The sequence below is a fragment of the Notolepis coatsorum genome (assembly GCF_963971535.1).
Source record: "Notolepis coatsorum genome assembly, chromosome: 14".
Taxonomy (NCBI): Eukaryota; Metazoa; Chordata; class Actinopteri; order Aulopiformes; family Paralepididae; genus Notolepis; species Notolepis coatsorum.
Window position 1 is genome coordinate 38,261,295 of NC_140178.1, and position 27,105 is coordinate 38,288,399.

Consider the following 27,105-nt stretch of genomic DNA (forward strand, 5'->3'; position numbering starts at 1 on the left):
AGGAAAACAAAAACAAACCCTGTGAACTTTGGAAATGACTCAACAACCAACTAGGCTGCAGCAAAAAAAAAACGAAAAACCAGGTTTACAAACATAAACATAAATACAGAAAACACTCTCATCACAGACAAGCTGGATGTGGCCAAATACTTAAACACATTCTTCACTAACATAGCCACAACACTGGTTAATAAACTACCCTCCCACTCAGGGCATTTTGGTGTAGAACGAACACATAGCATACTACAAAAACCTAGGGGTCCGCAAAGACGACTTCAAACTTGAATTGGTAACAACAGATGAGGTTTTCAAAAAACTGAGCGCCCTCCAACCTAACAAGGCCACTGGCCATGACAATATCCCCTCCAAATTCCTCAGAGACTCAGCAGCCGCCATCACCCCAGTCATCACACACATAATAAACCTATCCATAAAACAGGGACACGTCCCCAAAGACTTCAAAATTGCGAGACTGACCCCCCTGCACAAAAAAGGTAGCAAATTAGACACACTAACCTACACACTAGGCTACACACTACATCCTTCACACTACACACTACACACTAACCGGCCAAGGCGGCTGGCATCCCTGGAGTGTCTTGTTGGACTGCAATATGCACCCCAGCTGTTACAGGGGTCACCACTGTAACCTTTAAGTTATGGGGTTCCTAAAAACCTGGCCACCCTGTCAAACCCCCACCAGGTCATTCCCTTTATTTATGATGCTTTATTTTTAGCAGTCTGGCATGTAAAGTATTTTTATGATTCTTACAAGAGAATCATGTTGCACTTTATAGTCACTTATAACTTATAAGTTATTTATGCTGCGTCTCAATAATAAGTGAAAGGTTTTACTGCAGTATCAGTATATTTGGGACAGACGTGCCATTATGACATCATAATGCAAGCCAAGTCACATTCTGTCGTTGCTACAGCTAGAGGCTGTGTCCTGTGGTCCGAGGTCACTCTGGAATCGGGAACAGTGGCGGGATTATTTTGTGAGGTCACAAGGAGACCGTTAGGTGGGCAACACAATGTTATTAAATTAGGATGGTTTTGTCCTCAATAGGAATGAATAGGAATCAATGAACCTCACAGAAAATCTGAAAGTCAGGTGTAAACTAGAGTAGAAAAAAGGCAATTAAAGTGTCACAAAATCAATATCAAATCCCAAAAGAAGGTCAGAGGAAAGCAGACTTTGTACACCACTTGTAAATGAGTTTTGAGACAGTGACAGTATGTCACATAAAAACAACACAACTAATAAAAGATGCTTGAAGTTTAGTTTGACAAATTATTTATTTATTATTTACCTTTGATTTCATGTAGGGGGTCAAGTACCAAGTGATTTATCAACTGCCAGTGTACAGTAAGTATATACTCTTTAAAGGATCAAACACAGACACACAGAGACAGACAGGCAGACACAGACAGACAGGCAGACACACAGGGACAGACATGCAGACACACAGAGACAGACATGCAGACACACAGAGACAGACATGCAGACACATAGAGACAGACATGCAGACACACAGAGACAGACAGGCAGACACAGACAGACAGGCAGACACACACAGACAGACAGGCAGACACACAGAGACAGACAGGCAGACACACAGAGACAGACAGGCAGACACAGACAGACAGGCAGACACACAGAGACAGACACGCAGACACACAGAGACAGACAGGCAGACACACAGAGACAGACATGCAGACACACACAGATATACACACAGTCAGACACACATTATTATGTCTTGTATACAGACAGGAATGGGTAGAATCTCTGTGTTATGCTATAGGCATGCCAAGCTATATTGTTAGTAGGATACATTTTATTGGTCAATAACGTTTAGCCTAAGGCATTCACCACACACACATACCCACTCCTCTCTGTGCCCCCCCCCCCACCACACACACACACACACTCAATTTAAACAGGGATTATTGTATATAGAAACTTTTGTCTCTCTCTCTCTCTCTTTCTCTCCCCCCCCCCTCTCTCTCTCTGATATTGTAGTACCATGCTTACCTCCTGGGATGTAGTGGATGGTGATAGTGGATGGTTTGTATTTGTGAGTTTCACCTTTTTAATGGATCTTCATGACAAAAACTCATAGATTATAGTACCAATAAGGGGTATCAGACAGACAAAAAAGATGATACCATTCTTGTTGTGAAGGGCCAGATAAAAGTTGAGAATCTGCCTTTATTGTTTATATACTTTGGATATTATCTATATATACGGTATATCCCTTTACCTGCGTCCAAACCATAGTAATATTTCGCTCTCCTTATTGGATAGCGCCCTAGGCTCCAGGCAGTCTCGCACTCAGACAGGTGCAAGGGGCGAGTTTGGGGCATGTCAGAACATGCCTTTGGCAGTGTATTGATTCAGGACCAAAGTGGTTAGGTTTGGAACTAGATAATCACTTAAGTATAAATACGGCGCAGGTGTGCCCAGCAGTAGTTCATGCAGTTCGTCTAAAGCAGCAGTGTGACAAGTTCGGTAACAGTGAAGTGAGCAACTCGTGCGTTTAGAACATGTGCGAATAGAATAGTAAAAGTGTCAGAGTTTAGTGAAGTAACGTCAAGTTCGACCTAGTTTAATGTGAAGTATAGTGCACAGGAGAATCGGCGTCGGCGATTGCAGAACCATTACTGGTTGGATTATAGTGATTTGGGACGTGACCACCGGAGAAGAGCATCGTTGATTTCCACTATCGTTTGGGATTCAACCTCGTGAGGATTACAACTCGGGCCTGCCTCGTGGACGGGGCTGGCTAGCTGTCATCAATGCTGTCGGGCATTTGGATTACAATTATTGCTTTTGCTGCTGATCAAGGGAGTTTACAAGGACCGACTCCTGTACCTGGAGTCTATTTATTCCTCATTGAATCAGACGGAGTACCGAACATTCCTCTACCCTCCAGGCCTTACACCCCGGAGGGAACCCATTGTCTCCAGTCGGTACCAGTGTTGCCCTATATAATTGCTACTATACAACAGGTGGCGTCAACTTAGACCCATCGTAGGATTCCTGCTATTCTTAGTGACTTATGCTCTTGACTGACTTTACGTATATTCTTCGCCATACAAGCGTGACCCTAATTCTCATTCTGTAACCTAACGTTGCCTAATAATAATAAATTACCCTCAAATACTATTTCTGTGTTAATGCCGTGTTATTGTGGGTGTTCACCATCTATATTTGATGTACTGTCTGGCCAGTAATTAAAGTACATAACTAGCAGTGGTTTAATCTATCACAATCTTTAATACAGTCAGGGTTTTGTAACCCCTCAGTTACAATTCTGATATATCAACTGGACTTCATATATTTCCCACATTTAATTTTACCATTGATGTTAAAGTGGACAATGTAAAAAGCATTGTTGAAGATTTCAATATACTTTGTGGGTGTTAATAATAATAATAATAATAATAATGACTTGGATTTATATAGCGCTCTTCACTGACCCAGAGCGCTTCACAGAGTCCATTATTCGTTCATACACAGTCATACCGGTGGTGGTAAGCTACAATTGCAGCCAGAGCTGCCCTGAGGCAGACTCACGGAAGCGTGGCGAATAATCAACGCCTACGGCCCCTCCGACCACCACCAACATTCATTCACATGCATACACATTCATACGAGGCAAGTAGGTTAAGTGTCTTGCCCAAGGACACAACGGCAGTGGGATGGACATGGGCTTGAGCGGGATTCGAACCACCAACCCTTCGATCATTGGACGACCCGCTCTACCCCTGAGCCACGCCGCCCCACTACTACTTTGGCCAGCAAAATTGGGTAACACTTTATAATAACACTCAGTTATAAGACCTTTATAAGGTATTTGTAGATAATGAACTAATCATGAACAAATCATTTATATACATTCGTAAATTATTATTAAATCATTTATAACTATATTTGTATAACATTTACAAATTAGTTCTACATTATTTATAACTCATTATCAACATTGTTTGTACTTGATTTGTTCATCATTAAATAATGTTGTTTAATGTGTAGTAACACATTTGTAGATGCTTTGAAAAATGGATATGAAAAAACGACTATACTGTACCTCCATTTATTTGTTCATGTTCAACAAATGATTTGTTAAGACATTCATAAAACATCTATAAATCATTTGCAGATGCTATTGTGTGCCCTAATCTAAAGTGAAGCCTATTCATCATTACCAAATGTCTAATAGTTTGTTTATTTGTGGACTTTTATGAATACACACGAAGCAATTACCAGACTTGTCTTTTCATGTTTAACAAATGATTTGTTAAGACATTCATAAAACATCTATAAATCATTTGCAGATGCTATTGTGTGCCCCAATCTGAAGTGAAGCCTATTCATCATTAACAAATGTCTAATACAGTTCTGTATCGCACTAGCTCCCGCTCAGCGTCTCATTGCATATATCTCGCTTCAGCGTATATACACTGAATAAATTTCAAAATGTACCTTTACATGCCAGCATTCATCTGGCCACACCCCCATCCGCTTACCTATATAAGCGGGGATGGGACCACACACTCATCTCCTTCTCAAATTTCATCACAAGCTACGTGCTGCTCACATGCCCACTTGACATGAAGAAAAATATTTACTCTGAGGAAAGGAGGAACAAGGAGATACGTTGACATCATATATTTATTTTCTCTCTCACTATTTTCGAGAAAATACGGCGATATTGTCTGCGTCACTGGAGTGTCTGGAAGATGGTGATCATTCTAAAACCTCCACCGGGTTCGTATGGGGAGCACGCCGCTACATGCCTCTCAACTACAGTTCTTTGCTGTGTCTGGTTGCGGTAAAACCTTCAGCACAGCTGAACTGTAGGACGCGCCGCTGTTGTGAGAAGCGGTGTTTTCCAGGTTGGTGAGTACTGTTTTGCTTGCAAGCTTCACTTGTCTGTTAGTGCTACGGGGGCTAGCTGACAATGTTTACGAACACCGGCCCCAGACTAGGGTCTTTTGTTCAGCCTCTTAGGCAACAGCAGAAGACCTTGGTCTGAAGCCCATTAGTTAACTAGTGGGCCACGCCCATTAACACTGGTGATCCCTGTGTTTTCTGGACGAGTGGATTTTCTCTGTCACCGTGTAGGCCCCGTCTTTCAGATCCAAATGAGAGTATTCCTCACGAGGAAATATGGGCATAGATGTTCGGTAGCGGAAGATCTGTGTTGAAGTCAGTTACAGGCCATTTGGGTATTGTGCTGGCTCCGTCGGGTGTTGGTAAAATCACCGTTGTAAAACTGTGTTAACATCTTGTTTCTCTTTTCTCTTAAAAAGTGAGGAGGGTTTCAGAACGGCGGCCTGTCTGAGTGAGTGTTATATCATTGTGTACAAGTTCAGGTGATAGCTGTTTAGCTTACGTGCTAGTGGTGGCCTACTGTTAGCCAGTCAGCTGTTAGCTGCGGCGCTAGCCTGCTGTGATCACTAGGTGGCCTACCTGGGCTAGGCTAGGAAACGTTAGCTTGCTGCTATCGGCCGAGGCCCAGCGCGGGGTGGCTCCGGCCCCTCGCACGCCGCCGCGGTTCCCAACTCCCCTCTCCCTCACGGGAGACGGTTAGAGCGGCCGTTAGCTTAATGCTACTCTGTTGAACGTGCTTTGATTATAACATGTTTTAAACACTCTTGACTACGACGTCATCTTTGACAGAGGATGTTCGTCGAACCTGCCCTGGGTCAGGACGGCAAGGACTGCGTCAACAAGGGGGACCGTAGCGACGGGATGGAGCTGCGACGCTGCCCAGATCGACAACACAGAACGGCTGTGTTTACTACGGTGCCTTGAGACTGCACTTCGCTTGATCTACGCTCCGGGTAGGCAAGGTCTGGACCAGACCTTGAGCACGTCTTCTTGCTTTCCCTTCTAAATGTTTTGTAAATAACGATGTTTTCCAAAACGAGTGTTGCTGCACTACATTTAGGATACGACGCGAGTTCTGTATCACACTAGCTCCCGCTCTGCGTCTCATTGCATATATCTCGCTTCAGCATATAGACACTGAATAAATTTCACAATGTACCTTTAAATGCCAGCATTCATCTGGCCACACCCCCATCCGCTTACCTATATAAGCAGGGGTGGTGCCACACACTCATCTCCTTCTCAAATTTCATCACAAGCAACGTGTTGCTATATGCCCACTTGACGTGGAGAAAAATATTACTCTGAGGAAAGGAAGAACAAGGAGATACGTTGACATCAGATCTTTATTTTCTCTCTCACTATTTTCGAGAAAATACGGCGATATTGTCTTCGTACTGGAGTGTCTGGAAGATGGTGATCATTCTAAAATCCTCCACCGGTTTTCGTATTGGGAGCACGCCGCTGCATGCCTCTCAACTGCAGTTCCTTGCTGTGTTGGTTGGGGTGAAACCTTTCAGGGCACAGCTGAACTGTAGGACGCGCCGCTGTTGTGAGAAGCGGTGGGTTTCAGGTTGGGTGAGTACTGTTTGCTGGCAGGCTCCACTTGTCTGTTAGTGCTATGGGGGCTAGTTGACAATGTTTATGAAAACCGGCCCCAGGCTAGGGCCCTTTGTTCAGCCTCCTAGGCGACAGAAGACCTTGGTCTGAAGCCCATTATAGTTTTAACTAGTGGGCCGCGACCATTAACACTGGTGATCCCTGTGTTTTCTGGACGTGTGGTTATCTCTCTGTCACCGTGTAGCCCCTTCTTTCATATCCAAATGAGAGTATTCCTTCACGAGGAGATATGGGCATAGATGTTCGATAGCGGAAGATCTATGTTCAAGTCAGCTACACAGGCCAGTTTGGGTATTGTGCTGGCTCCGTCGGGTGTTGGTAAAATCACTGTTGTAAAGCTGTGTTGACATCTTGTTTCTCTTTTCTCTTAAAAAGTGAGGAGGGTTTCAGAACGGCGGCCTGTCTGGGTGAGTGTTATATCATTGTGTACAAGTTCAGGTGATAGCTGCTTAGCTTACGGTTAGCCAGTCAGCTGTTAGCTGCGGCGTTAGCCTGCTGGGATCACTGCGTGGCCTACATAGGTTGGGCCTACTGTTAGCCAGTCAGCTGTTAGCTGCGGCGCTAGCCTGCTGTGATCACTAGGAAACGTTAGCTTGCTGCTATCGGCCAAGGCCCAGCGCGGGGTAGCTCCGGCTCCTCGCGCGCCGCCGCAAGCTCCCCTCTGGTCGCGTGCGCCGTTCGCTCGCCGTCTCGCGGGCAGGGGCAGTAGCGACCGACGGTTGGAGCGGCCGTTAGCTTAATGCTACTCTGTTGAACGTGCTTTGATTATAACATGTTTTAAACGCTCTTGACTACGACGTCATCTTTGACAGAGGATGTTCGTCGAACCTGCCCTGGGCCAGGACGGCAAAGCCTGCGTCAACAAAGGGGACCGTAGCGACGGGTTGGAGCGGCGACGCTGCCCAGGTCGAACAACACAGGACGGCTGTGTTTTCTACGGGGCCTTGAGACTGCACTTTGTTGATCTACGCTCCGGGTAGGACAAGGTTTGGCCAGACCTTATACACGTCTTCTGGCTTTACCTTCTAAATGTTTTGTAAATAACGATGTTTTCCAAAAACGTGTGTTGCTGCAATACATTTAGGATACGACGCAAGTTTTGTGTGAATTGTCTTGTCACTGGTAATTAGCTTCTCCGTGCAAATCGGGTTGTTGTTACAGATGTGAAAATGATCTGGTTGTTGTGTGAGAAACATCATGTGTGTTTATATGTACCGTGTACTCACAACTAAGGGGTAACTAACCTATGAAGCTATGCTTAGTGACAAATGAGTAAAGAATATTCTTTTCTCAGCCTGTGATGACAATGAACAGTGTGTTCACATATTAACAGGTTTTCCTGTTTTAACTGGCCGTATTAAGGGTAAAGTAGGAGGATTGTGTTTTCCCCCCGGTTCCCTGGGACTTCTTCATCCTCCTATCAGAGTGGACATGTTGTTGCACTACATTGTGTCAATGTGTGGTAGGGATACGATGTAACCCTTAGCTTGGTTGCTGAGGTTGTGCTAAATCTGCTGGAGAACCTTTATTTTCCTAAAAGAAAAGATTGTTGGTCGCTTTCGTGTGTGCTTAGCAAGGCCTGTGGCTGATACTAATAGAGAATTATGTATTCTCTCATTATGGAAAACGGCGTTTCCTGGTACCACGGCCTGGGATATTGGGCGTGTGCACCGCAGAAATTCCCCCGCCATAGAGTACGTCACCGTGCGCGTCTCTGTTGGTAGGACTTCCGTGTGCTGTTCAGGTCCATGTGATGGATCTGTTTCGGGGGGGTGGTCAGGGCTCCTCCTCACCAAGCGCCTATTCGGGCCTTCTGTGAGTTCGGACTCCTCCTTCCATCTGAGGGAGCCTCCTTCAGAGTACAGAGCCTCCTCCTCAGATTGTCAAAGTGAGTGGACCCTCTAGAACAGGGGTCTCAAACTCAATTTACCTGGGGGCCGCTGGAGGTAGAGTCTGGGTGAGGCTGGGCCGCATCAAATATTCCACAAAAAAAGGGTTTCAAGTATTCAAAAAAAAAGTACAACTGATCCAATCTTCTCAATCTTTAGCAATAACATTTCAGAACATGAACAGTTCTTCAGAACATGAACGGTTCTTCAGGCTTCTCAGTGGTGTCAGTGGACTCATCCACAGCTACTGTATGGAAATGCACTGTGCATTTTTTTTATTCTATCACAAAGCTGTTTATAAAAGAAATAGGTAAAAACCATATTATGCGTTTTCATCAATAAATAAATGCCCCATATTTTTTTTATAGATTGGGGGCCCCACATTTTTTAATAGATTGGGGGCCCACAAATTGATTCTTTCATGGGGCCCAGAATCTCCAGCTACGCCCCTGGCTGGGACTTTTTCCGTCCATTCACCTTTGAATTGCAGTCGACTTTTCTTTTACTGACCATCTTTGAAAATGCCATATTTTTCTGCTGGCTGCCTGCTGGCGAAAATAGGCTAATAGCTACATTTATCTCACAGAGATAAAACTGGGAGTGAGTTTACTGTAGATACGCAGCGCTGTCAACTCTGCTCCGACTTGAACTGACTGAAAGAGAGAGACGACATGCAGTCCGTGAAGACCCGCCCTACTCCCCTACTCTGCCTCTGATTCGCAGACTGTGGGTGAGGGGGAAAAACGCTGACGGGACGCGTATGTGATTGGACCAGACTCGTACACAGACAGACGGTGGCAGTGCAGGCGGACAGCGCGCAGCACTGCTCGCAGAGGAGAGAGATAGCGAGGATGCATTTGCTTCCACTTTACTTGATATCATATCACTCCGGAATCACGTTTCAACCAAGTCACTAACATAACGTTGCTGTCATGAGCCTGCGCTATGGTAGCCTACAAGTGATCAAATAAATAAAACGTCCAACTCTCGCGCAACGACTCGGCAAACAGTAGTGCGCGGGCCGCATTAACACTACACTTTGATGTCCAGTAGGGGGCCGCAAAATATCATCCCGCGGGCCGCGAGTTTGAGACCCCTGCTCTAGAAGGTGTCCTATTCTATTGTGTATGTATTCGATTCAATTCGATTATTGTGTGTGTATGGGTTCAGTGCCTCTTCCCCGGAGAGCCCTAAAACCAATTTTTTACATGGCTCAAGGTGCAATATATTCTTTTCAATCTGTACAGCTCGCGTGGGAAGTCTCTCTGGGGATTTCCGTCTCCTTCCTATGGGAGGGTGGTGGGATGTAAAAATGTGAACAATTTTTACCCCCGGCTGTGTAGACTGGGATACATACTGTTGGTGCTTCCTTCTTTTCTATTAAAAAAGAGTTGGAGTTAGGAAGTGTCACACCCCTCTTGTCGTTCCCCTGGGCGCCTTGGGGATTCAATGACAGGTCTAAATAGCCTGTTCATTGATGTGGGTGTGTCCCGACGCACGTATAGTGCTAGCTCGCTGTAAACAGGCGACTGACTGGCACGCCTTGGTTGCTTGAGGTTAAAACGGCGTTTTTATAAAGCAACTGGGATGGAGGTTTTTCCTCTTCCGACGACCACATCCCACGACCTGGGTTGGTCTGCTTCTAAGTTCAGTGGCATACAATTTTTTTTATTTTAATTTTTTTGCTTTTTTGTAAATGTTTTCAAGTACCACCAGCAGTACCACCAAGTACCACTAGTGGTACGTGTACCACAGTTTGAGAACCACTGCGTTAGACCAACAACATACGCTGATCAGGGCGATGGCTAAAAAAAAACAAGAAGGCACACTCAAGCTGAAATTGACGTTAATTTGCTCTTACCTGTGGCCGGTGGGATTCCAAAAATAATATTCCAATTATTTGATTGACATCTGGTAGATCGTATGTCCATTTGGCCCACGACATTTTGGCCCACCACAGCATAATGAATCGGGGGTCCCGAAAACGATTCAATGCGATCGGGTGAAGCCCTAGGTTCACGTTATTAGAAAAGTCCACCCGGAGGGCGGTCAGGTGGCGTAACGGAGATTGCGTTCGTCACCAACCCCGGAGCGGCTGGATTTGCCTGTTCGAATCCAGCTCACAGCTCCGGGGTTGTCACCAGCTTGGCTGGCCGTTCACACTAATACAATTGGCAGTATTAGAGGGTGGGAGAAGCTGGCGGGGTGGGTCCGGGTCGTTGTAAACAGCGACGTTGTAAGAAGCGGTTGATTGGCTGGACGTGTGTCGGAGGAAGCACGTGGTAGCCTCCACTCTTCAGGAGGTCGGGGGTCAAGGACTACAGCCCCCTCAGCATCGACGGGGCACCGGTTGAGAGAGTGAACAGTTTCAAGTACCTCGGAGCCCACATATCCGAGGACTTGACATGGACCACACACATTGACAGTGTTGTGAAGAAGGCACGACAACGCCTCTACTTCCTCAGGCGCCTAAGGAAGTTCCAAGTCAGTCAGAAGATCCTTAGGAACTTCTACTCATGTACAATAGAGAGCATCCTGACCGGCAACATCACCTCCTGGTTTGGGAATAGCACTGCACAAGACCGTAGCAGACTACAAAGAGTGACACGTTCAGCCGAATGCACAATTGGAGGGGGGCTTCCCACCCTCCAGAACATTTACAACAAGCGGTGCAAGGGGAAGGCTAAGAGAATTATTAAGGACTCGAGCCACCCGAACAACTGCCTCTTTGAACTGCTGCGGTCAGGCAAGCGATACCGGAGTCTTAAGGCGAGCACAGAAAGACTCAGAAGAAGCTTCTATCCCCAGGCCATCAGGCTGCTAAACGAACAATAATCACTATGCAACAACCATCAAATGCACACAGCACACACACCCACACGCACACACTCACTCAAACAAACAACACACTGCAGCACCCACTCTCCACACTTTAGATCACACAAACACACTTACACTTTATATTTATTGATAAAGGATTTGCACTACAACTTGTACACCTACTGTGAATTGTACCTAAATTGCACCTCGTCCCATTTCTCCATTTCTGCCTTGCACTATATAGTATTGTATATTAGAACACTGCACAGTATTGTATATTGTATGGTAACTACGTCTATTCTGCATCGAACATTGTACATATGTCTAAACTGAACACTGTGACCTCATTTTCTTTTTACTTCTAATTTTACTATGTTATTTTATTCATACTTATCTTGTCTTGCACAGTCTCTGGAGCGCAACAGTAAGAAGCATTTTGTATAAAAGTATTCTGTACTTCTGTATGACAACTATTAAAGAAACTTGAAACTTGAACTCTCCCAGACCGACTGTGGGGGGTAAGTGCGCAACCACCAGGAAGGGGATTGGGAATTGGCATAACGACTAACATTGGGATGGGAGAAAATCGGAGGAAAAAGGAGGGGGGAAAAGATCAATAAAAAAAAGAAAAGTCCACCGGACCTATATAATCGACGCACAGCCCAATACACAGAGTTTCAAAGGAAGTGCAATACCGGCCGCATCCCACCAGGCGGCGGTATTGGACTTTTGCAATCTCAGACTCATTCCCTATGATAACACCAGGCTCCCTGGATGGATAATGATGGAAATAGCGAATAAAAGAAATAACGATCAAATTGGCGGCCAATAACGAGTTTAATCGTTGTTGGCAGAGAAAGAGTTCATGATGACTAGGCTTCACTTCAGATTAGGGCACACAATAGCATCTGCAAATGATTTATAGATGTTTTATGAATGTCTTAACAAATCATTTGTTAAACATGAAAAGAAAAGTCTGGTAATTGCTTTGCGTGTATTCATAAAAGTCCACAAATAAACAAACTATTAGACATTTGTTAATGATGAATAGGCTTCACTTTAGATTAGGGCACACAATAGCATGTGCAAATGATTTATATATGTTTTATGAATGTCTTAACAAATCATTTGTTGAACATGAACAAATAAATGGAGGTACAGTATAGTCGTTTTTTCACATCCATTTTTCAAAGCATCTACAAATGTGTTACTACACATTAAACATTATTTAATGATGAACAAATCAAGTACAAACAATGTTGATAATGAGTTATAAATAATGTAGAACTAACTTGTAAATGTTATACAATTAGTTATAAATGATTTAATAATTTACGAATGTATATAAATGGTTTGTTCATGATTAGTTCATTATCTACAAATACCTTATAAAAGGTATAACTGAGTGTTATTATAAAGGGTTACCCAAAATTGCTGTGCCTGAGAATAAAAAAGATATGTTTAATCATCTGATTAATGGTAATATCAGTTCTATGTTCCTTTGTGGGGTAAATTAAATGATATAATTGAAATTGTAAGTAAATTCAAAAACAAAACATCAACTGATTATCAAAGAAGTAATGGATTCTATTGTAAAACCTTTGACCTATTGTTACGGTAGGTGTGTTGGACCCAGGTGCAGTGTAGAACAGATAAGACGATAGGCAAGTTTTTCAAAACAATGAGCTCCTCTTTATTTTGGAGTAGAGAATGAATACGCATATGATGGGAGAAATGTCCGTCTCCAAGACGCATTAGAACAACTTCACAAATCAAAAAGTAAACTATGCAATAAAACGGGGAAAATAAGGGGAAGACAACAACAAGTTAAATATTAAACTCGTCTAACGACGATGCTTCAAATACACACGTAAACATAACATTCAATTACTGATCACTTCGGTAGTCAAAGCGACACGACAGCTAAGACAAATAGCGAAAGTACTTATTCCAAAACGGATTTGACACGACAGTCAAAGAGACATGAAAATGAACAGCTTATCCTCCGTGGCAAGGAGTGATAAGACTTCAGCAAGAATGCATAGAACTACTTACGGCAAAGGTTCAGTGATCGACTGACGACCTAATATAATAATGCATAATGCAGGACCTGTTGCAGAGGTCTTTATTCGGCATGCAACGACACTCAATGTTTTTTTAGCAGTACACACACAGCGGTTAGTTTTTAGCACACACACCGGAACACACACGCATGCATTGTCTCTTTAGAATCGCCGATGCGATTCGTCTCTGCGATTACCCATCCCGTCGTCCTTCCCCCCCAAGGGCAGCCGGGAGCAGACAGGCGTCAACGTGAGCCGCACCAGGGGACCAATCCAAGTGCTCCTGTCCGTCTTCGTCAAGGACGCCACAGCGTTAGCGATCTGTTGTTGTGCATGTTTTTCCATAGGGTTTATCTTATCGGGGGGGAAACCCTTGCGAGCATGGGGAGAACATGCAAACTCCACACAGAAAGGCCTGGGAGATACCCCACCTGGGTACCTGGCATCATGGAAACCTGGTCCCCAAGCGGGAATCGAACCCTGGACCTTCTTGCTGTGAGGCGACAGTGTTAACCACTACACCACCGTGCCGCCCTGACTAGTAACCAGGGAGAACGAAAGGTTATGTATATAACCTAGTTATATGAGTACTGGCTAAGCGTCCCGCTCTTAAAGGGGAACTCCAACATTTTGGGAAATTAGCTTATTTAACATCTTCCCTGGAGTTAGACAAGAAGATACATACCTTTTTTGTCTCTGTGCATGCATTTTAGCTTTGGTAATAGACGCTCCGTTAGCATAGCTTAGCTTCATCACTGGAAGTGAGGCAGGACAGTAGCCTTACAGTGCCTTACAGTGTATTGCAAGGTCTGACATTGACCAAACTTGATATGCATGACCTTGGTGGGCTCTAGGTCAACTCCTGAAAAGGGGGTCAATGTCAGACTTTGCAATCAAAAGTTAGGGGGCTAATAACCCTTGCCATAATTTCAGTGCGCCCGCTAACTTTTGATTGCAAGGTCTGACATTGACCCCCTTTTCAGGAGTTGACCTAGAGCCCACCAAGGTCATGCATATCAAATTTGGTCAATGTCAGACCTTGCAATACACTGTAAGGCTACTGTCCTGCCTCACTTCCAGTGATGAAGCTAAGCTATGCTAACGGAGCGTCTATTCCCAAAGCTAAAATGCACGCACAGAGACAAAAAAGGTATGTAACTCCAGGGAAGATGTTAAATAAGCTAATTTCCCAAAATGTTGGAGTTCCCCTTTAAGCCTATCGAGATATACCTCATCTCATGTACCTACTGTACTCCACTAACGAAAAACAAATATGCCCATCACCTGCCGGGTCCCGCCCCTATGGAGGCGTAGCCTATAAGACACTAGGCATGGTCACCAAACACTCTTCCTCGCCAAAAAACCCGTTTCCAGGAAAAGATTCCTCAAAAGGGAACTCAGGGCCGTTAAGAGCGGGACGCTTAGCCAGTTTTCCTTACCGCACAAATTTGCGAAATATTTTGTACCGCGGACGGTAATACCGCAAAAAAATAATAATAATTTGAAAGCATTTTTTCCCCCTACTCTTTATAGCATATAGCCTGCCTCTAGTCCAATGGCTACTGCATAGTACCTACTCGACTCGACCCACTTTAGGTACCTGGTACTTCGTTCCTTTTCCACTGCAGGTACTACTCAGTTTGTCTCCGTGTGGGGACGCTTGTGTACACTGAAAGCTCCGTGAGCATAGCTATGTCAAAGGGCTTGCAGCAAGCCAGAGTTTAACACAGTTTTAATCAATCAATCAATCAATCAATCAATCAATAACAAAATTAACCAGACTCTCGTTTTGTCTATTCTGCTAAAGCTAACGTCACCTCTCATTGTGTCTATTCTACCAAGCAACTCGGGTTTAACGTTACCTCTCGTGTCTATCTGCTGACGTTAGCAACAACAATAACAAGCTTAACACATCAGCGATATTTTTGTGACACTACTCTCCGCTCGGTGGTAAATTGGGTTGATGTCGGTTTTGTTTCATCAATAAATGAGGCAGAATACACAGTGAATCCATCCTTTTTTGTTTATTGCACTTGGTCCTGTTGCAAACAAATCCTGAACGAATCCTTACTTAGCGAGCCAGTAAAGATGGCGGCGTTCTGCTTTTGTGCAGGACGCTCCAACGTGTGACGCGTCTCTCTTCTGACCAATCAGTGGTCTGCAGTGTTTCACGTGACTTTTCTGGTACCACTTCTACCCAATAGGGTCGCTTGGAACCTCGACAGAGGAGTAGGGTATATCTGCAGAGCCGCAAGCCCAACGAGAGCAGGGAACTTTATTATTATTATAAAAAACAGCGGTGATGCGGTATTCAGCCTAACTCTGTGGTGGGCGTGATGTAACAGCGATACCGCGATAATGCGATTATCGCGGCAGCTCTACCCATACCCACACACTCCTGCTACCCTACCACAGGACGGGAAGCAGGAAAGGTCACAGACCCCAGAACCGCCTGGGAGACAGAACCCCCGGTCATGTCCATGAGGTAAACCTTACAAAGGGGCCCGGGGAGGACCATGAAGCTGCAGCACAGATGTCCTCCACCGAGGCCCCACCCAGCAGAGCGGTAGAGGCTGCCACCCCACGAGTGGAGTGCGCCCTGACGCCCCCAGGGGGATCCAGCCTGGCCAACATGTAGCAGAGGGCAATGCCCTCGCACAACCAATGGGACAGGCGCTGTCTTGACAGTGCCTTACCGGCATGAGAACCACCGTGACAGACAAAAAGCTGATCGGTGACCCTGAGGTCCTGAGTACGGCTGAGGTAAATTCCCAAGCACGGACCGGACATGACAGGTCAAGGCCCGCATCTAACTCACTAGCGTGAGGAGGCGGATGAAACGCCTGAACCACAATATCCCTGGAGCGGAAGAACTCCGGATATTTTTAGGCACGAAGGCAGGATTAGGCCGCAGAGTGGCACCGCAATCGGAACGAAAGACAGGCACTCTGGTCGTACCGAGAGAGCACAAAGCACACCCACGCGTTCAGCGGAGGTGACGGCCAGCAAGAACGCGGTCTTGAACGACAGCTGTTCCAACGGCGCTTGCTCAAGAGGCTCAAACGGGGCCAAGGACAACCGACCGAGGACCAATTGAAGATCCCAACTCGGAGCCAAAGAGCGTTTTACCGGCTTAACGTGTCGGGCGCCAAGCAGGAAACGCTTCACAAGAGGGTGGCTGAACAAAACATCACCCTCAAATCCCTCATGATAAGAGGATATATTTTTTTTATTATTATTAGAGGATTATTATTTTTCCCGGGGGGCCGAATGAGCAACTGAAAATATGTTGGAGGGCCGGGCCAAAATTCCAAACTCAATTATGCATAATATACATTTTATTTCTATATAAAAAGCAGTAAATGGCATTGTTTTGACCCCTGGTAAGAGTGTATGTTATTATTTGGCAATTAAAATGTGAGGTTAGCTTTAAAAAATATCATTTATTCAAATAGAATTTATTTCCAAAATGATGAACAAAATGTGAAACATTAATAACAAAGGGCATGTATGAAAAAGTGCTATACAAATAAAGTTATTATTTTGAGTTTCATATACTATTGAAACAAGGATTTTCTTAGCTTTCTAAAGACATCACATCATCTTATAGCCAAAATAAACAAGACATGTTACTGAACTGTGTAAAGAAAAGTGTCCCAGTAGCCTTTTTTACTTTACATGCCTATATTAAACATTTAATGTTTTCAGAACTGTGCAAAAAAAAGAAAAAGATGAAGTGTCCCATTTCACTTGTTATATTTCCACATTTTAGTGTTCTTCAGCTCTTTTTTTTCTTCATTCAGTGTGATAAATCCAGTCTCTGTTGTAACAAGTCAATCAAAGTCAGGTTGCATGTCTGAGGTGGAGATGCGAAGCACAGCTGCCAGATGTTCATCAGTGAGAGAGGATCTGTACCTGGACTTGGTAAATGTCATGACTGAGAATGTCTGTTCACATATAGGTGGATCCAAAGAAAACCAACATCTTCTGAGCATGTCTCCTCATGTTTGGAAAGTTCTCCTCCTTGAGAGCAGAGTAGAACTCTAGCAGTGATGCTGACTTAAAGTGCTCTTTCAGTAGTGAATCAGACTGCAGGGCCCCGTTCCCCGTACCTGGATAACTGAGTTAGCCGGATAACTTTCGGTCAAGTCTGACTTAAGCCGGACTTTCCCATTCCCCGAAGCTGGATTGTCTAAATCACCATGACAACAGATCAAAAAGTTTGAGCCTGGTCGAGAGCAGGGTTTAAGTTCAAGTTAGCCGGATGAACCATCGCCACGCCCCCGCAAAGAAGTGACAGCGCGTTTCCTGAAATTATTCCCACAGTCTAGGATCTGCATTATACCATTCTGAATTACGTTTTTGTGCTCCATTCTTCCAGAGGGGGCTTTTGAAATGTAAAATAGACCCAAAATGCTGATACTAAATTCACTTTGTCCTAAATAATGCACGTTATATACCGTGGCGCTCGCTCGGTGCGATGTACACATTATGTGGTTATTTTAACAACGCGCAGCATTGCAAATGTGAATCCCGCGGGGATATCCTTAATGATTGAAACCTATCGCTCGTTTGGCTCTGATTCCTTTCATATTCTCCGCTGTGGATGAGGAGCGAGGAAGGAGAGGAGCGCCTGGATTTTGTTTCATTCAAGCATAAAAGTGTCTATGCGTGGATTGTGGATCTTGTGTGATATTGTAACTGGGATTAAAATGTCTGATGAGATGCGCTGTTTGACGGATTTGAGAAATTGAATGAGCCGTTGACGTCACATTAATGAATGAGAATAAAGAGATAAAACTTCATTCAAAATAAAGAATATTCTAAACACGGGTCTCTCGTTCATTAATGTATAAACAATGAATTTATCTCATCTGGCACAGTGGTGCAGCGGTAGTGCTCAATCCTGGCAACCGGGCGACCGGTGTTCGAAACCCCGTATTTCCAATATAATTTTTTGGAATATAATATTAATGATTATACGCAGAAGTAGCCTAGTTTTAAGTTAAAATATTATAAATCTACATGCATTGAGGATGTCATTCTTTATATAGCTCTCAATGTGCACCAAATTGAATTATTCCTACATTGCAAAAAGAAGGAAAAGACTAGGAGAAGTGGGATTCGAACCCGGGCCGCCTGTGTGAAAGTCAAAAGCAGACACCGTTACACCACAGTGTAGATAAGTAAAAGATCCACCATACATCAATCAATGGGTAAGAGAGCCGTGTCCTTATTCCGTATAACAGTTTAACTAATTATTTTCGCTAGCAAGATCTCATTTGATTATCCATTCCATAAACCTACTGCCAGCAGGCAAGTTTAAAGAAATATAATCTGATTGATTGGGGTAATGAGAATAAAATTAGCCTATAGATAACGCATTTAACTTGTCGGCGAGGTGATTGAGCCGTAATGCAATCTGTTAATAAAGTTTTAAATCAATTAATCAATCAATGCCGTTAGAGAATCAGGATCTCTGCTATCGATACGTGATGGCTTTTCAACTGAAGCGGCCGCGCGCACTTATCCTGGGTCTCAAGTCTGGTTTGAGTTAACGAGACTGAATCCACCTTCGAGGAACATGAAAATCCCGGCTTCAAACATCGGGTTAACTGAAGCTGGATAATGGGACTCTTGATCGACTTAGTTGAACCAGGTACGGGGAATAGGGCCCAGGTCAATGAGTTCAAGCTGAACATCAGTGGGTGCACTATCAACACTGCAGGTAAAGGGAGAGGAAACCAGCTGCATTTCATCCTCAACCTTTTTGAAATCTTGAAAACGCCTTGAAAATTCATCATGCAGTGCTCCCAACATGGATGAGTACCTGTGCCGGTGATAAGCTGATGGTTTGACTTCTTTCAGGGTTTTCATGTGTTTGAGATTGTTGCTGCCTAGTTGCCTTGAAATTAATTGCAACTTTGTCATGAAGGCTTTCACATAGCTATGCATTTCATGAGCAAAAATGCCCTTGCCCTGCAGTTGTGTGTTCAGTAGGGATGGGTACCGTTCATATTTGAACCGATACGGTACCGGTACCTGTGAATCGATACCGGTACCCAACGGTACCTTTTTTTCTGTACTTTAGTCTCTAAAAATGTAATCTACCTACCTCAGTTGTGAAAAAAGAAATCCAAACTTCAAATAACCACACTTTCGACCGTTTTCGGCTTGCCCCGACTGCTTTGTTGTTGAATCAAGTCAAATCCTAGGTAAGCGTATATTGTGCGTGTGAAAATAAAAAAGTTAAAAAAAAAGAAAAAAAAAAATCCTTTTTTTTTTTATTATCATGTAATCTTTCGCGGGCCGGTCAGAATCATCCCGCGGGCCGTACAATGCCCAGGTCTGATATAGCTGCTGCATATACCCTCACCGTCGAAGCCGACAGTCTATCAAGGAGAGACTGGAGGTAACAAGGACAGTATCCAGGGGGCAGGACACCGGTCCCTGCCCCCGCCTTACACCACTCTTGGAACATACGCCATCTGCCCGCGTAAGCGCGACAGTGGCGTACCCGTCCCAACAACTGACCTAACAGATGTATGGGGAAAGAATCCCAGGCGGCACGGCATCGGTCCCAGACCTGCCTGGCTATGTCCGGACGTAATCCCCACCCGTCAGGATGAGGACCGCCCCGCGACAGTACACCTGTACCCACATTCACCCTGCTGGGGATGTGGGGAGCCCTCAGGCCGCGCAGATGGAGGACGCCCATAGCCAGCCACCCGCCGCCTGGTGCAGACGGGGGGAGCGTACTCCCCCTGTCTGTCGATATACGACACTGACGTCGTATTGTCTGTCCTGATCAACACCGTTTGAGGACCAGAAGGACCGCTTTCAATACCAACACATTGAATGTAGCGCAGACCGGGCAGCATGGTTTGCCAGCTGCCCCCTACTGCGTTGGCCCGACGCGTCACCAGCGAGGGAGGCGTCGGTGAAAAACGTGACGTGAGACAGCGCCGTAACCGTCCTAGGACGGAACCTCCCGAGCGTGTCGACAACACGCCCTGAGAGGGATGCCCATAGCACTCCAACCGTTGACTGGGAAGAGGAGTACTCTACTTCCAGTCTACAGCAAACCCCAGGCTGGTAGGGACCTGCCTGGTACGAGACCCGACGATCCACCTTGACCACGAAGGACCAGAACGTCGTCAGGGCAGAATACACTTCGTAACCCCTGACGACGCAGAGGCCCCAGTGCGGCCTCCACGCACTTGGTGAAGATGCGGGGAGCCAGAGAAAACCGAACGGCAGCCTCTGGTACTCATACGCTAACCCTGCAAGGAAGCGTAGGTAAGCCCTAGGATTGGAGATGCGAATACGCATCCTACAGGTCTATGGAGGAGAACCAGACCCCCACCTGACAGTGTTCAACAGGTAGGAGACGATCCAAAAAATGCTGAACCTTCCCATGGGACACTTTTGGGACAGGTCCAGCATGGGTCTGACACCCCCCCCTCCCGATTTCTCAGGCACCAGAGAACACCGGGAGGAGAACGCCATGACGATGGCTTGCTTCGTCCACAGAGATTGGATCTCGTTGACCAGAGCTGTCACTGCTGGTGACCCTGCCAATAGGGTCTGTACCAAACCCGAAAACGGGTGGGGTTGTGTAAACACAAGTCCCCGCCTCAGCGTTCTCTCCATCCACCTCGACATATGGTACTGCCGTAGTCATATGTGATGACACTCCCAACGCACCTGCCGCCATGTGGCGCAGGTCCGCCAGGAACTGTAGATAGTCGGCCCGGTCCCACCCGCTGTGCGTAGCCAACCTTGGACCCTTGCGAGCAGAGCGTTCCGTGGAGTCGGGTTGGAACCCGACACTACCCACGAGGCAATCGCACCCAAGGGGGGACCCCGACAGAAAGGGCCGGTTTGATATGGGGGAAGCTGACATCAATCCAGGTGACAGAAAAAAAAAACACTGAACACCCCTCCAGAACATGCTGAGGAGTTGTTCTGCAGCCGGACATGCAAGGCGTGAGGACCCCATGGGTTCCTACACACCGTAGCCCTGCAGTGATATTACTACCACCTAAATCACGCGCACCTCTTCATTTCAGACCACTGCCGATCTCGCAGGAGTGGAAGGTACCAACATGATACCTGGCCTGGCGAAGGCGAGGCCGGGAAGCCCGCACTGTGTGCCTCAAAAGGTTTCGAGCCCCCCTGCTGACAACACTTATAGTTGACAGACGTAACACCAGGTTATAGCTCTACTGCCACCCGCCAAGCCTCAAGCATCGGCTTCCAGGTGGAAACACTGTTCAAAACCCCGCCGGGGCACAGGATTAACGCTACCTGGCTAGGCTACCTAGCCACGGCCTACCCTGTTGTCAACCCATTTACCCGTAAAAAGGGTAAAATAGGACTCAGCAAAACCCCCACATTAGCTACCGACTGACCTTCATTGATGAACCGGGCAAGAGGAGGGAAAAACGGCCACATCCCACGGCGGAGACATTAGAACAGCGTAGCAGTAGTGTTAGCATTTAGCATTAGCATTAGCATGTAGCTTAGTTGTTTAGCAGGACGCTTCCAGGACCGCTCGGAACCCGTCCACTGCAGTGAAACGTTCACCAAACCATCCCGCCCCTGGTGCCGACACACAACATGGTTGTGTAACAAAACAAACCAGCATTACTAACACCAACATCAATGCCTGTTGACACAGGGCTCACCTGTGTACAAGCCGGCTCGATAGCCAACCTTGCACGCTGCTCCTCGACTTGCTGCCACCAGACGAGGAAACATCAGAATAGGCCCGACGTGTCGCTGAAACATGCCCCGAAGATTCCAGGGGTAAGCAAACCTCCGGTAAGCTTTCAACATTACGCAATTTCTCTAATCTTTTCATAACAACTAGTTACATAAGGCGCACTGCGACCGTTATGATGGAAACGAAATAGAGGAAGAGTGTTTGGTGACCATGCCTAGTGTCTTATAGGCTACGCCTCCATAGGGGCGGGACCCGGCAGGTGATGGGCGTATTTGTTTTTCGTTAGTGGAGTACAGTAGTAGGTACATGAGATGAGGTATATCTCGATAGGCTTAAGAGCGGGACGCGATGGCCAAGTACGATAATATAACATATAAAGCCAACTTAACTATACACACCAGGTACCAATTAGAGCAATCAGGGCAGATAGACAGGGCTTTTGCTCCAAGATGAAAAAATAAAAATAAAAAAACTTTACACCTATTATGCAATCTGTCTTTTCAAATAGGTGTTTTTCCAAATAATATGAAATCAGCAAAGGTAATTCCAATATAAAAAAATGGAGATAAGCATCGACATTTTAAACTGTAAATCCGATAGTCTTATTGCAAAAGTGGGCCATCCGGAACCTTTATAAGGCTGGTTACTATGACCACACAAATCCACTGTCTATAAAGTCTCATGTTATGAAATGTAATGATTTGGTTTATTATAAAATTATGCAAATGTAACGGGTGTAAAAACTCACTCCCCAGAGGCATCCAAACTGAGCGCTTAGGAGGGAATTCCTTTCTTGGCGCAGCGGTTTGTGATGTCGCCCGCAGTGCGGACGCCTGGGGTTTGACTCCCACTCAAGGCATGGTCGAATTCATGGCAGGGGCGAGTTGCCTCTGTTACACTGGTGCCGTAGATCCGGATGCCTTGGGTGGTGTGAGTTTAGGGGGGGTGAGTGTAACGGGTGTAAAAACTCACTCCCCAGAGGCACCCAAACTGAGCGCTTAGGAGGGAATTCCTTTCTTGGCGCAGCGGTTTGTGATGTCGCCCGCAGTGCGGACGCCTGGGGTTCGACTCCCACTCAAGGCATGGTCGAATTCGTGGCAGGGGCGAGTTGCCTCTGTTACACAAATAATGTACAGAGCTAAAGCAAAGTTACTCCAAAGGCAAAGGTGTGCAAAGCTTTTTTTCAATACATGAAAGAAAATATGATTTGAGAGACATTTGTAAATTTACTGTTCAAAAAGCTAAGAAAGGGATTAAAAGGAGATGTATTTCTATTGTTGGGGTTAACTTGTGGAACAATGCTGATATACATTTAAGAATGAGTCATTCGCTTTATTTTTTTTGTATAGCTATTTTTGAAGATTGCAAATGTGAATAATTCTTTTTTTTGTTATTTTCTTTTACAATACTGTTTTGGAGTCTTAATTTTGTTAATTTTGTTAAGAATATAGGGCAGGCATGTATAAGCATTATGCATCAGTCTGTACCTTTTCAGTCACTGCCAAATCAAAGATTGTGGAATGATTGTGCATATTGTATTGTATGTGCTGAGCCCTCTTCTCTACTTCCTCTTCACCCACGACTGCAAACCGGCGTGTGGCTCAAACACCATTGTCAAGTTTGCAGACGACACCATCAAGATCGTCAGCAACAATGACGAGTCGGCGTACAGAGAAGAGGTCCAGTACTAGCTCAGTGGTGTGCAAATAACAACCTGGCCCTCAACACCAAAAAAACTAAGGAGATAGTGGTGGACTTCAGGAGAAATAAAACAGGCATCAATGGAGAGGAGGTTGAGCGGGTCAGTAGTTTTAAATTCCTGGGAGTCCACATCTCTGAGGACCTGTCCTGGACCACCCACACCTCGACCCTGGTCAAGAAGGCCCATAAGCGCCTGTTTTTCCTGAGGAAGGTGGCCAAACTCCACCTACCCCCTCCCGTGCTAGCAAACCTTTATTGCTGTACGATTGAGAGCATCCTCACCACCTGCATCCAGGCACGCGGGAACTATAAAACGGCAGGGGGTGCTGGGGGGTCGCCAGATAATTTTTTTTTTTTTTTTTTTTTTTTTTTTGCTGTGAGGCCACTGAACTTAGAAGCAGGCCAGGCCAGTGTTTCTATTTGCACCAGCGCAATAGTTAGATAACCTAGGTGGGGAACAACCAGGAGATCACTGCAACTCACACAAGTTGGAGAACTATCTCTCTCTCTCTCTCTCTTGCTCTCACACACACACAAAGGGAGCCGCATGTGATTGGTGGAGGCGGGATCCTTACGAAAAACTGCTAATCATTGACACATGCTAGCCTGTAATAATCCCCCCCAGAAAAATGTACTTTGCATTTGATATATTGCAAATATATGCCATCACACACACTGACATTTAAAGGGTTAGAATTATAAAATGAATATGTGGTGTTATGATCAGGGCTGAAGTTGAATAAAATATTGTATTTATCAATTACAAAAAACTGAAAATCCATAAAAATCTGTGTTGTTGCTAATCATACATTAGCCTGTTTTTTAACAATAAGTTGTGATGCCATCACAAACACTGGCATTTAAAGGGTACAAATAAAAAAAATGCCTGCACCAGAATGCAGGAAATGAAGTCTTTGTAACAAAAAAATTCCTGGTGGGGGACCCCCAGACCCCCTGCTTAAAAAGTGGCCTGACTGGGGCTATATTTCCTGGCCTGAATGATTTCCCCAGTCCGGCCCTGGTTAAAAGCCTCCAATGCTTATTAGTGTGTGTGCGTTTGAACGTTTGCATGTTTCAACCATACATTTCCATTTAAAAAAAAAATGTTTTACCTCCTAAAATAGTGGGGGTCGCGGCTCTCTGACACAGTTTTTTTTGGGTCGTGGCCTGAAAAGTTTGGGAACCCCTGGTCTAGCCTGTACCCCCCAGACATGTTGCTGGCCCTGTCAAAACAGTATCCTATCAGCCTCTCCATGGGCAGGTCGAGGCGTAAAAGTATTTTATACACAAAAACAGCGTCTCGGCTGTTGTGTCTGGGCCGGGCATTGTAAAAACCCCAAAAGAAGTTCTGAGCTTCCAAGTTGTCATCGGCTAACGGTATATTACACGAGAATTGTTCTTTTCCAGTGAGTGACATCAGTGGTTCCGTCAGCGCTCAAGCCAAAGATTGGGCTTTTGGATGCTTTGCCTCTAATTTGTCGCTGAATATCATGGGCAAGCAGCTGTAAGATTTAGTTTTGGATGTTGTTGGACATCCAGTTGTCTCTCTTTTGGAGCCAATTCTTCAACTCGGGATCAGACTCGGTGCGCACTCTTTCCATCATGAGCTGCCATAACACCCCATCCCTATTTGCATCACCCCTCAGTGGAAGTTCCCCTATACCTGGCGGGTATAGGGGAACAGACTCAGTTAACTCTTCAATACCTGATGCTGAGGCTGAACCTGTCGTCTCTGTCTCTCTCTGACGTTTATCAGATTTAGTGGGACTGTCACTGGGACCGGCGGGACGTTTCGAAAATAAATCTGATATTTTTCTTTTCTGCGAGTGAGACATTCTGTGCTAGCAAAGTCTGACTACTAGCTCAAATCGACTGACTGCGCAAGCACTGTATCACAGTAGCTCAGTGGTTCGTGGCGCGTGGGAAGGGCGGGAGACGGGAGGTGAATACAATTAGTTGTTTCACCTGTCATTCAATCAGTCTGTGACAGTCTGTCATCACTCGAAAATCTACTCGGTTTTACACGTATGATTGTGTACATACAGTAGTGTAATGAATGAATGAAAACTTTATTTAACAGATTGGAGAATAGCTACAATACAGTACGGCTCAATACACACAATATTAAAATGGTGACGTGCTTTGAGCAGGATAAACTTATAATATACAGTGTTACAGTTATACAGTTACAGTATATACAAATATATAAATACTGTCATAAAAAAGAAAAAAAATAATTATATATATATTTTTTTATTTTTATTTTTTTTTGCAATAATTGAGAGGGGGTGCTGCAGCACCCCCCGCACCCCCCCTTCCCGCGTCCCTGCCTGCATCTCAGTCTGGTATGGCAAATGCACTGTAAAGGACCGGAAATCACTGCAGAGGGTAGTGAACATAGCCCAACACATCACCAAGACCCCACTCCCCCCCATCTCATCAGTCTATGAGAAGCGGTTCTCACGGAGAGCACGAACATCATCAGAGATGCTTCTCATCCGAACCATGGACTGTTCACCCGCCTGCGGGGTACTCACTCTGGGGCATGCTCCCAGGCAGAACCAACAGGACCACAAATAGTTTCTTCCCCTCAGCTGTCAGACTACTGAATCAAAACACTGCTTAGCCCACTGCACCTCACTGTATACCCATAGCTTATGTAGACTTTATTTTAATTATAATTTTTTTCTCACCATCGCCCATTGTGCTAACCATTGCACTTTACTGTACAGATTTATTTATATGTATCTTATTGCAACTGATTGTTGATTGTCACATCCTGGTTGGACGTACACAATTTCATTGCACTTGTCTTGTACTGTGTAATGACAATAAAGTGAATCTAATCTAATCTAATCTAAAACTACTACTACTACTACTACTACTACTACTACTACTACTACTACTACTACTACTACTACTACTACTACTACTACTACTACTACTACTACTACTACTACTACTACTACTACTACTACTACTACTACTACTACTACTACTACATTGCATCACAACCACATCATCCATGTAAAGTATCCATGTTTATCATGCTTAAACCCAGAATAGTGAGAGGTTCTCAACAACAACATGTACTATGTAAACTATTGTGCAAAAGTAGATTGTTGAAAGGTTCCAAGGAACAAGTCCTTGGTAAAAGGTTCTGCACTTTGTGTGAGCTCTTTAGACCAGTTAGCAATACAAGGATATGAAACTCGTTTTGGGTATGCAAATTCAGGCCCAGAATTTACATCCAGTTGACAATTACTAATTCAATTCACAAACACATTCAGATGCATTCCCCTTTAACAACCCCTACATGGTTTCAACACCGAGGGCTAGATCCACAAAGAATGGATTGCACGGAGCAAGTTTCACCCTTAC